At 32.3% G+C, this 11,472-nt stretch overlaps 1 long non-coding RNA gene across 1 annotated transcript; it reads right to left on the bottom strand.

The window, feature by feature from the left end:
- Positions 1-2,245: 2,245 nt before the first annotated feature.
- LOC138326842 (uncharacterized) lies at positions 2,246-10,923 on the bottom strand. The gene is made up of 3 exons (XR_011208961.1): positions 10,832-10,923; positions 7,703-7,856; positions 2,246-2,570 (listed from the first exon to the last, which is right to left on the bottom strand). It is a non-coding gene; the product is annotated as an uncharacterized lncRNA (long non-coding RNA).
- Between the last annotated feature and the right edge of the window lie 549 nt (positions 10,924-11,472).

Below are 11,472 nucleotides of genomic sequence, written 5' to 3'. Positions count from 1 at the left end.
AAATTTGTAAAGTAGCTATTTGATTTAAAATGCTAACCTGAAAATTGAGGCTAATAAAATTAAAAATACTAGGTATCATAATATGATGTAATTCATTTAAATGCTTTTAAAACATGTACATATTACAATTCCTAAGTGTTCGATGACATTTCATTTCCATTAATTTATATGGTATTTATAAAATTACTTAACCATTGAAGCAGAAAGATGAAGTAAATTAAAGCTTAAAAGATAACGGCTTACCGTATGTCTACCTACATAGTGAAGACGTCAGATCAAAATACAGGTATGGTTCTCGACGGTTTTAAGCCATTTTAAATACCATCAAATTTATATGATATCTCCCAACATATCATTACTGAGGTTTTGTATCGCGGTAACGTATGATAAACATTTTACTTTCCATCATCGCATTATGATTGTGCAGTTAAGCTGAACACCGAAACCCAGAAATTAAGAGGTTTGCAATCGAATGGATTTCAACAGCAGGTGTTTTTCGGCAGTTGAAAGCATCTGATTACATTTTAATCCTACAAACTTTCAGTCTAAATTAGGATAAAATGTTTAAAACATTTCTCTCTGATACTAAAAAGGTTTCAGAGAATTTGGAAAAAATTTAATAATTAAAAGTTAATTTTAAAGAATCTTCAGAAGAGTAGATGTAAGATAATGAAAATGATCAATTTCAAATATAGTATTCACACCTTTATAATCAACAGGTGTCGCATACAACTCTTCCTAAAATTCCAAAATGGTACTTCAAAGAAAAAAATATATTTAATTGTAACGGATATTTCCTCAAACCATTGTATGCATCAGTAACTCAACATGTGCTCCATGTCCCCATAAAGAACAAACGGAATAAAGATCAAGAGTTAAAAGACAAATAAAGTGGCCATCTTTAAACGTCAGCTTCTGAAGTTAGATCAAAATTTGGTATTTATCGTGAAATATTTACTGAATCATTTAGTAAATCCATGACAATCTGGACGTTGATAGTTCAGAAAACTTGCAGTCCAGACGGAAATGTTAGGGAACGGACAATATTGACCAAGAACACAGAATCAGCAGTCCGGAAAATTTGTAATTCGGACTGGGGATGAAGATGTTCAGCTCATTAAGGGTTCACTGTATTATCCAATGGACATTTTCAAGATGGTCTTCTAGTTTTAATGACCTATGTAACTAATTTCTTTAACCATATTTCTCTTTGATCTGTGTATTTTATTGTGATCTACACTCTTTAAATATTATAGCTCAATATGTTTATTTAATATTTTCTATCATCTTTGACAATTTTTACTGTGATAGAATGGTGTCTCATAGGGGTTTTAAAATATCAGGTATTCAATATCATTTTATATCTGGTCTTTTTCACAATACCTGGGTACATTGGCTATCACTGGGTATGATCAGCAAAATAAACAATCAGTATTCGATTGTAAAATTTTTCTATTTAATTTTTTTTTTTTTTTACATCTGATCATCTGTTTTAGCACAAATGTTTGTTGAATATGAAAATATCTAATCATCTCAGCTGTTTCAGTCCTTTTTACACCAAACCAGAAAATTTCAATATAAATTAAATGGTCTTGTATATATCAAGCTGATCAACATACTGATGCTGTGATATTATCATATATAGTATCAAGTTCATTTTACTATTTAATGTAAAGATATAGTTGGCATCAAATCTAAATAATTTTATATTGTCATCATCCATTACATTGTATTTGAGATGGTTGCAATACATATTTACATAACACAAACACACAAACACACACACACACACACCCTCACACTTAAGACATCTGGATGACAGTGCTGAAAACTTTGAGTGAAAATTTTGGTCCATCACACCACTAAATTATTGGTGTCTCCAACTGTATGAAAGACCATCTTCCAAGTTTTCCTAGACTAATGCTATAATTAAATGATCCATGATGCCTGATGAAGATCTTCGTATTTATCACATACCCATACAACGTTAACTTACTCCAGATCAAAATGGAGAGAAAGTGACATTAATGCAGCATTTTATCTTTAATTTTTACAAACAATACTCAATGTCATATTTGGCAGTACATGTAGCCTCTTTGTCAAACAAAGTTTTTATTTTCAAGGCAAACATAATGAAATCTTTAATATTCTAAGATGTATGTGACCCTATCGTGAACTTTAAAACACAAACATACAAACAATAACACAATACACAGTGATAAACAAATATTAAATTTACCTGTAGGGAACTCTTTACATGCAGACAGCCTAAACCACATGGTCCATCACAGGTACAATGCCAGACACTGCAGGGGGTCAATTAAAAGCTGTTTAATTAGTCAATTGTTCATCCAGTAACCTCAAAGACCTGTTGTATTCCTCTGTCTATGCCCACTGTTCTATCATAATGGTGGAAACTCCTCATGCTGTGTGCCTGCTGCTCGGTATGTAAATCTACAGATTCTCTCTTGTCATGCTACACTGGTTACATGGAGCCGAAGTCAGATCGATGCTGGGGAAATCGCTCAACCATGTCCTGAGGATATTTGTGTGATTAAGAGCCGTCATTGCTGGAAAGCATGATGATGTTGATCTTTTAATATCTTCCTTTAAAGTAATACTGGGTTTAGACGCGTGTCCTGACAATATCTCATTCAATTGGAGAACTTCATTTCTTGTTGGCCACATATCACCTTTTTTTCTTTTCTTGTAAATAAAACTGTGAAGTTTTAACAATTTCATGTGAAATTAGGAATAAAATAAAAAGATACACTTTCATCTGAAGAATATTTCATTGTATAAAATACTTGAAAACAGACAAAAATATAATGAATTCAATATCAAAAACAAATTTGCCATTATTACCTACAACAAATTCACAAGTCAAACTTCTGGCATGAAAAATGTTAAAATATCTATGACTTTTTAAGCTTCGAAGAAATAAAACCAACGAAAAATGACAAATAAATATTTGAATTTGGAAAATGGCCAGCGGTGACTATATAATGTTCATGTTGAAATTAAGTTTTGTACAGCGATTGTAAAACTGTAAAATTTAGATAACCAGTGACTTGGTTCATGTAAGCCTGAAATAGTACCCGAAGTATGTAGAACTTTCAGGCTTTGGAATACAACATACAGCGACTTCTACCATTTTGTTTCAGTTACCATGTCGTCAAGGCTTTTTCACGCTAAAACTTCAGATTTTTTTTTCTAATCTTAGGAATAGAATTAAAAGATTCACACATTTCAGAAGTACACTGTATATTTTGGGAGAATTCGACTATATTGTGGAATTATTTCATTCAGAATGGGGCCCATGCAGTGACTGGCCAAAACATCACAAGGAAAACACCTGCCAACAGTCTCTAAAACGAAATCAAAGGATGTGTGTGTTCCGTTATGTACATTTTTGATAACAATATATTCCTATTAACTTTTGATGCAAATTTCTCCATTTCTATATTTTTTCTTTTAAGAAAACAACAAAAAAAATATAGAACAACAAAAAGTCCCTTAGCTTTCCCTCCATTCAAATGAAAATTGATATCTATAAACGTTTGTGATATCACAATTTGTTGTAGTAGATATAAATTTACAGCTATGTCAATTTGTCATTTCACTTTATTAGGGATAACACTTCCATAGCCCTGAAATTCAGCCGTTTTCTTTACCTAGTAAATTATTCATGAAATTGATAAGATGTCAGACATGGCCAACCAAGGGAGGCTAAAGGCAAAATGTCAATGTAAAGTCAAGGTGTGAAATATAGATGTAAGTGACAATTTTAACATTAGATATATTTCCTTTTTAGATTGTACCTGATACATTAAATTGTAATATCAATGATATGTATCTGAGGCTGATGGTTACAAGATTATAAGGACAATGACAATGTTATCGTTAAATTAGCATAGCAACAATATATAATTTTTTACACATAAAACAAGATTTTGGTTTGAAAAAAAAAAATGCAAACTGATCTCGATATAGCAACCACATTGAATTTCACTGGAGAAGCAGAACCATCCCTGACGTAAATAGCAGTAAATTATATAAGTTGTCATATCTTTATCAAGAGAAAACTTTTTCCATTTTTCAACTCTACACACTGTTTCTATAAATTTACATTTTCTTCAAATTTACTAGATAAAATTAAACATAATTATCCTGAACATACCGCCCAATTTAAATTTCTTATAAATAAATATTTCTGTCTATGTATACATATAATATTTTTTTTTTTTTTAGAAATTTTCATATGATACAAGAAAATGACCATGTACATTTCTACAAGCTTTTTTCTGTAATTATCTATTAATTATGACATTAATATTTGACTTCTGGTGAGTTTTACTGACAAATTCTACATGTAGTTTTACTCAACAAATTTAACATCCTGAAGTTGCCCATCAAAATAGCATACAAGTGACACGGCCAGTGAATCATGTTTAAATTTATAGTTAAAACGTATATATAGTGTCCGCCCTTATGTACCCATTCAGTGCTTTCTAGAAACCGAAGATGGAAAGTGAGAAATCATTTAATTGTACGAACATTTATGACTGTGTGAGGAAGTTCAAAGGAAGCAAACGTTTGTATGACCTAATGATACTGAGGTTAAATGCGCAGACAACAATTTAATGCTATTCTGAAATGACAAGGTTTTTGCATAGTATTTTGAGCCATCTTTTATTCCAACGTTTTATTATGCGAAAGTGATTTAAAGATTTACTCCTTTTATGAGAGAAATTGGATACTAGTTTTAAAATGGGGACATCAAATTTGTACGGAATGACAATGTGATTTGTTACCAGAATTCAGCCATAATGATGTTTTCTCATGCACAAAATCAGAAGTTGTGTATACAGGGTTTGCGATACTGTTACACAGGGTCATCCTGTTATGTCCCCAGCGAAACAGATCCGACACAAGATAGGGTTGAGGATGATGTCGGTACAAACACATTTCGGAGTCACAAGGTGAATAAATGGAGAAGAAAAAGGTCTTTGACAAGGTTCTTTACATTACAACAGCAACCATTATACAATGCCTAATGGACCCCTAACACAGGTGTATGGGGCTATCGCCACAGACACCGCTCTGCAGATCTTTGTGTCGCAGAAAGATAAAATGCAATCAAATTTATTTACTAGAATGCAAATGACAATTGTCAAAACTTGTGCTGTTAACAGGAAAGATGGCAGATGGAGATATTGTAACCAAATTGGGCGGGGTACTTCTATCTTAGATACACAGGTTGTAATGAAAGCTACCATTGTCAAACTGTATAATTTGCTCTTTACTATTCACTATTGTGGGCATTCTGATTTTTTTAATTTATTTCACATTCGATCTACATGGACTTTGGAAGTTAGTGAACTAAAAAGGTATTTTCAATCGGGAGATCCTGTAATAATAATTTTTCTTCACTAATCCAGCTTGAACAAGTTTGACAATATAATCTATAATTGTAACACTGTCTTATACTAACCCTTAGGCTGCTGCAATCTGAATGGTTTGTATAGTAATATGACTCTCAGTGCTGCATTAATTTTGTAAAATCCAGGGAAATGATAACTTAATTATAAATGAGTATATCTTGAAAACTATTTGCTTTATGTGAATAAAAGTTGTACGAAAATTGTTTGTTATTGCCTGCAGTTTATATTGATGCTGTTTATTCCGCAAATATACTTCTTGTAAAGCATACAGGTAACAATACAGGTGACTAAAGGTAAAAATATTAGGTTTTATCAAATAATAACAAGAAAACTCAATTAAAATTATGAAATAAAACTACTTTAATTGTATAACCTTAGTATTAAGAAGCATATGACTTCATTTGGTTATTAATTTTTTGAAAAAATCCAGGTAAAATCTTCTAAAACTAATTAATATTCACAAATAAAATCTTGATAATTGTTCATGAAGGAAAGAAGCTAGTTTCCTGTTTAATTTCTGATCTATCATCACATAGTGTATGCATCTGCATTATATACCACATATTATCTCTATCTTAGACCAAATTACCCTTAAAAGTATCGTTATAGCTCAGGTGAATCCAGGTAAGTCATTTTCAGTCAGGTGAAAGTTAATTAGACAATATAACTTGAAAACGATCCTAAACAATTTCTGAAAAATTGTTTTTCGAGTGCATCATGACTTGACCAACAGTGGTGTAAATCACTTAATCTGCATGGATAAAACCTGTAACCGTTATCACGTAAAAGAAACACCTGCATCTCAAAAAACGTAATACTGTCATTTTTCGTTCGTCTGTTTTCTTTCAACATGCCGGTCATTGACGGTAAACTTCGTGTAGATAATAGAAATATATTTGTGTGAACAACTTTATTTTTGTATGCTGTAATCATCCAAAAATGCTTTTAAAAAGGAACTGGCTTACATTTATTCATAATTTCAACTTGCCTGTGAACGGAGCATTGTCAAGGTCAATCTTGTCATCTCTCAACACGGCAGCCGGCCGCTTGGGGGGCTGCCTATGTTCTGTGTTGGCATCGGGCACATACTTATTTATAGGAGAAATTAAAATAATAGTGCCTTCTATTGGATCCCAATCTAAAGTATTTGACCCTTCAAATTTACTTTCAACTTCTGTCAATCGCTAGCAAAGAACTGTTATGTACAAGTTCTTCATCACTTCGATCTATCAGAGCGGCCATTTTGACGAGTCAGTATACTGTTCAAATTCCTTCCACACCTGTGGTTATTTTTTAGGGTATAATCCCGAGAATATCGAATGTAATGACATTAGAACCAATTGGAAACATTCTACTTTCGTTTTCAGTCATAATTTTAGCAACAGGGGGGAGATTTGATGATCTGATCGCCGGTTGAAAACTCGGAGTCAAAAAACGTCTTTTTACGCGTGAAGCACTGAGGGCCATTTAAACAAATGCATAAATATGTTTAGCAGTCTAAGGGCTATAGTAATACCCTTAGGTACTAGCTTCATAGAAAGGCAGGTTTATAAATAGTGTATTATCTCCCCTCATTGCAGTGGTAATCTCTCTTAATAAATTCCTTGCTTTTTACAAAAGTAGATTACTTCCCTTTACTTATGGTTGATTAGAAGACAATGACTTCAGTTTACTAAATCATTTCTTTTTTCTTCATATAGGAACCTTCATTGTTTTGTAATGTTACGATTTTGAAAGTTTATTTTTGTTAAAATCTTTCTCCAATAGAGTATTACTGTAGCTTTCATGTTTGATTCAAAGAGTCTTATAATTATCAATCAACATAATGTACAAAGTTGCCTTATTTGTATATTGTTCTTGTTTATGAAAATCATATCTTGCTGATCAACTTTAAGTACATTGTGGTACATAAATTCTTTGAAAATCTTTTCTCAATCCTCAAAGAAATCCAATTAAATCAATTGAAACATCTTCCTGGATGACAATGATATAAAATAATACGTTACAACCTATAAATCACTGGAGTGGAACTGAGAGGTCACGGAAGGCTGCCCATACCAGGTACAGCAGTAAATCAATATGAGTAAAAGCTGCAGTACAGGATGTTATTGGTGCAGTTCCTGTAGAGCTTCTCCGCTAAGTCATTATACCCCATTAATGCCTTTACTTTTATACGCTGATAACAGGGGCCCACATTGTAATATATGGATACATAATTAATGATATCTGGCGACTGTTGACATGAAAATGAATTTTACCTGATGAATGTGATGGTTGAGCGAACAGAACAAATCTATGGTCCAACGATTTTAGTCAAATGACAGGTCCTGTGTCAAGCGTCGGCTGTTTCATGATGTTTTAATTCTTTCGGTCTGAAGTTTAGTAGCATCCTCTAGCTAGGGAAATTGAAAGCTGTAACAAGAAGAATAAGACAATTGTCAAGTGTGTTGAAGTAATAAAAGTTTTTTTCCAGACTGTTGATTGGTAAATATATAATTTATTACTTTTATTCAATTACTGAAAACAGACACCAATTGTTTAGGAATGATTAGAATCTACTCTGACACGTGTGTAAATTTTAAAATTTACTCTTCTGTTAAGTGTGACATGATGCTGATCATTAAGTATTAAATTATGACATACTGCTCACTTGAAATGTCATTGAAAATTAAATTATAAATAGATTAATCATCAACTAGCTCAACTTCTGTATTGAAAACACATTTACCGGTAAAAGCTATTTTGCTTACTACATGTACTTTCAAAATCAATGAATTCATTTACTGGTAAAAGCATTTTTGCCTACTACTTTCAGTTGATAATAAAATAAGTAAGTTACAACCATATAAATCATGGATGGAGTGGAGGTCAAACCACGTGAGAGGTCCACGGAAGGCATGCCCCATATACCAGGTACCATGTACAGCAGCAGGTAAATCAATATGAGTAAAACGAAATGCTTCAGTACTAAATACAAGGCATTTGTTATTGGTGCAGTTACCTGTAGAGCCTTCTCGCTAAGTCCATTATAAGAGACCCCATTAATGCACCTTTACTAGCACGAACGTTTGAACTTTTATATGCTGATAACAAGGGTGCCCCACATTGTCCCAATATATGGATACAATAATTAATGATATCTTGGCGACTGTTGACATGAAAATGAATTTTACCTGATGAATGTGATGGTTGAGGTCGCGAACAGAACAAATCCATTGGTTCCCAAGATACCCACACACCCACAACGATTTTAGTCAAAATGACAGGTCTTTAGTACAAGCTGTGTCAAGACGTCATAAGTCAAAAGCTGTTTCATGAACATTTACTTTTTTATTATTTTTTTTTTTTTATTCTTTTCGGTTGAAGTTTAAGTAGCATCCTCTATCCTCACAAGCTAGGGAAATTGAAAGCTGTAACAAGAAGAATAAGACAATTTGTCAAGTGTGTTGAGGTAAAAAAAAAGGTAATAAAATATTTTTATTAATTTTTTTATTTTATAAGTTTTTATTCCAGACTGTTGAATTGGTAAATATATAATTTATTACTTCTTTATTCAATTACTTGAAAAACAGGGACAAAAAACACCACCCGAATTGTTTAGGAATGATTAGAATCTACATCCGACAAAAATACTGTGTAAAATTTTTAAAATTTACTCTTCTGTTAGTGTGACATGATGCTGATCATTAAGTATTAAATTATGACATACTGCTTTCACTTGGAAATGTCATTGAAAATTAAATTTATAAATAGATTAATCATCAACTAAGCTCACCTTCTGTATTGAAAATAACACATTTACCCGTAAAAGCTATTTTACTTACTACATTGTACTTTCAAATTCAATGAATTTCATTTACTGGTAAAAGCATTTTTTGCCTACTACCTTTCAGTGAAAGTATGTTAAAAAAATATTATTGCTTTATCCAAATTATTTTTAAATTTGACGAGAAACAATTTTGCAACTTGTTTTTGAATTCTATGATGCCAAACAGTAAAATAATTATGAATATGCAAGTAGAAAATTTTGGGGTATAACTCTTCTGATTTTGTTATTTAGCATTTCAAAAACATATGATTATGACATTTTAGATCAATTGTACAAAATATAGTTTTTTCTTCATTTCCCACAAAATGTGCACTGAAAAAAAGCATACCTGGTTAATTAGCAGCATTGCAGTTTTATTAAAATAACAGGATTTTTTTTCGCCATTACCTAGATAAAATTTTTGGAATGCTGGGGCTCCTGGCTTTGAATTTTGGAAAATGTGTGAGTCAAAACCAAAGATTTTGTTGAAAAAATAATTATTTTGAAATATTAAAGCATATAATTAATAGAACCATTTATTTAAAGGAAGTATATAATGAGAATAGTATTATATTCACTTTTCTGAAGCAAATATACATGTAAAAATAAGTTCATAACAAATTTTGGATAGTTTTTTGGGGATTACATTTGGGAAAACCTTTCCGAATTTTGGGTTTAATACAGGTTTTAAAAATTAACACAAATACAATAATAAATGATTGAAGTGTTTAGTCATAACAATGTTCAAGCGCAAGTAATTTCATATCTTTTATTTATGACTTATACCATTACATTGGGTCGTACATCCAACATCTGTATTTTCTCTAACTGACCATAAGTGTCTAGTGGTCAGTTTTATGACTGGACATTGGTGACACCATGTTGATATAAGACATGCCAGACCCATGATGGCTGGAGTTAGGGACTAGATAAACAGCCCCTAAATCACCCTAATTAGTCCCCCTCAATCCCTAATTAGCCCCTCTAATTACACTTGGGTCAGATAACACCATGGGGACGGTTCTGATTCCAGCCTCCCTGGTTCAATTTATTTGTCCAAACTCTTTATTTATGTGGTCAATCACTGGTCAAATTTCACATTCCACATATATATACATTGTCAATTTGTCAGCACAAAACTGTAGCACTTTAATTAATACTTATATAACCCACAGATTCTAAATATTTCTTACTATTTAGTTCTTTGATATAACTAGATGCATGTTCATAGCTACATTTTATATATTTTTATCCGAATTCATTCTCTACAGCAATATTTAGATTGACAAACTAAATAATATAATCTAAATATCTGGTCTCTAATTTAAACATTCACAGGATCATGAATATATATTCAAGGATATCTTTGTCTTATCAAGCACTTGTTCTGCCCTGTTGAATTAAGATCAATATTGGGTAAAATTTGACATCGATGCATGTGCACGGAATTCAACCGACACCGGACTTCAGTGCCTGTTATTTGCCTTGGTGGTCAAATGACTTTGTCCCAATGTGCCTAAGTTGGCGTTTGCATATTTTTACCGCTTGTTGTCCATGACAACTCAATTCTGCTTCTCACCATCAAAGGATTCCATGGTCCATAAATCTGTCCACTTGTGAAGAATTTACTCACGCGTTTCATAGGTCTACTGTCATCCGTCCACATTTCCCGCCAAAACTACCACTGACTGATCAAGGTCATTTAGACGCTGCACATGCACAACCACTAACCAGGTGCCCGAGACTTACATTTTGTATTTTATGCTTGATATATCGTATATAGAGCCATTTCCATTTTTTGCCACTATTGTGAGATGGGATTGATTTAGTTTTTTTTGGGTCAATGGAAAGCTTTCCTATTAGAACATGCACATGCCTACAGGGTTGTATGAAAAAAAGTTGCAGTTTATATCATTATGGACACACCAATGTACCCCCAGACCATTTTTAGATGTTTTAGAGGTCTAGATCAAAAATCGATAAAAATCGTACTCTACATTGCACTATAATGAAACATCTAAACATGGTATGATGGTATATGGGCATTTGATAGGTCCATAATGATATGCTAATTCTGTAGTATTTCGATACTATGCTCTCGCTTTCCACGATATAAATTTTTACGCTAAAATATGTATGGTAATATCGATATAACAGATTGCGCGAATTCATAGGGCTCAAGATCGCTAAATAATAACTGTACATGATCTGTAGTATTTC

This window comes from Argopecten irradians, chromosome 7, assembly GCF_041381155.1.
Source record: "Argopecten irradians isolate NY chromosome 7, Ai_NY, whole genome shotgun sequence".
Lineage (NCBI taxonomy): Eukaryota > Metazoa > Mollusca > Bivalvia > Pectinida > Pectinidae > Argopecten > Argopecten irradians.
Note: the sequence above shows the minus strand (reverse complement) of the source record. Positions and strands in the feature narration are given on the sequence as shown.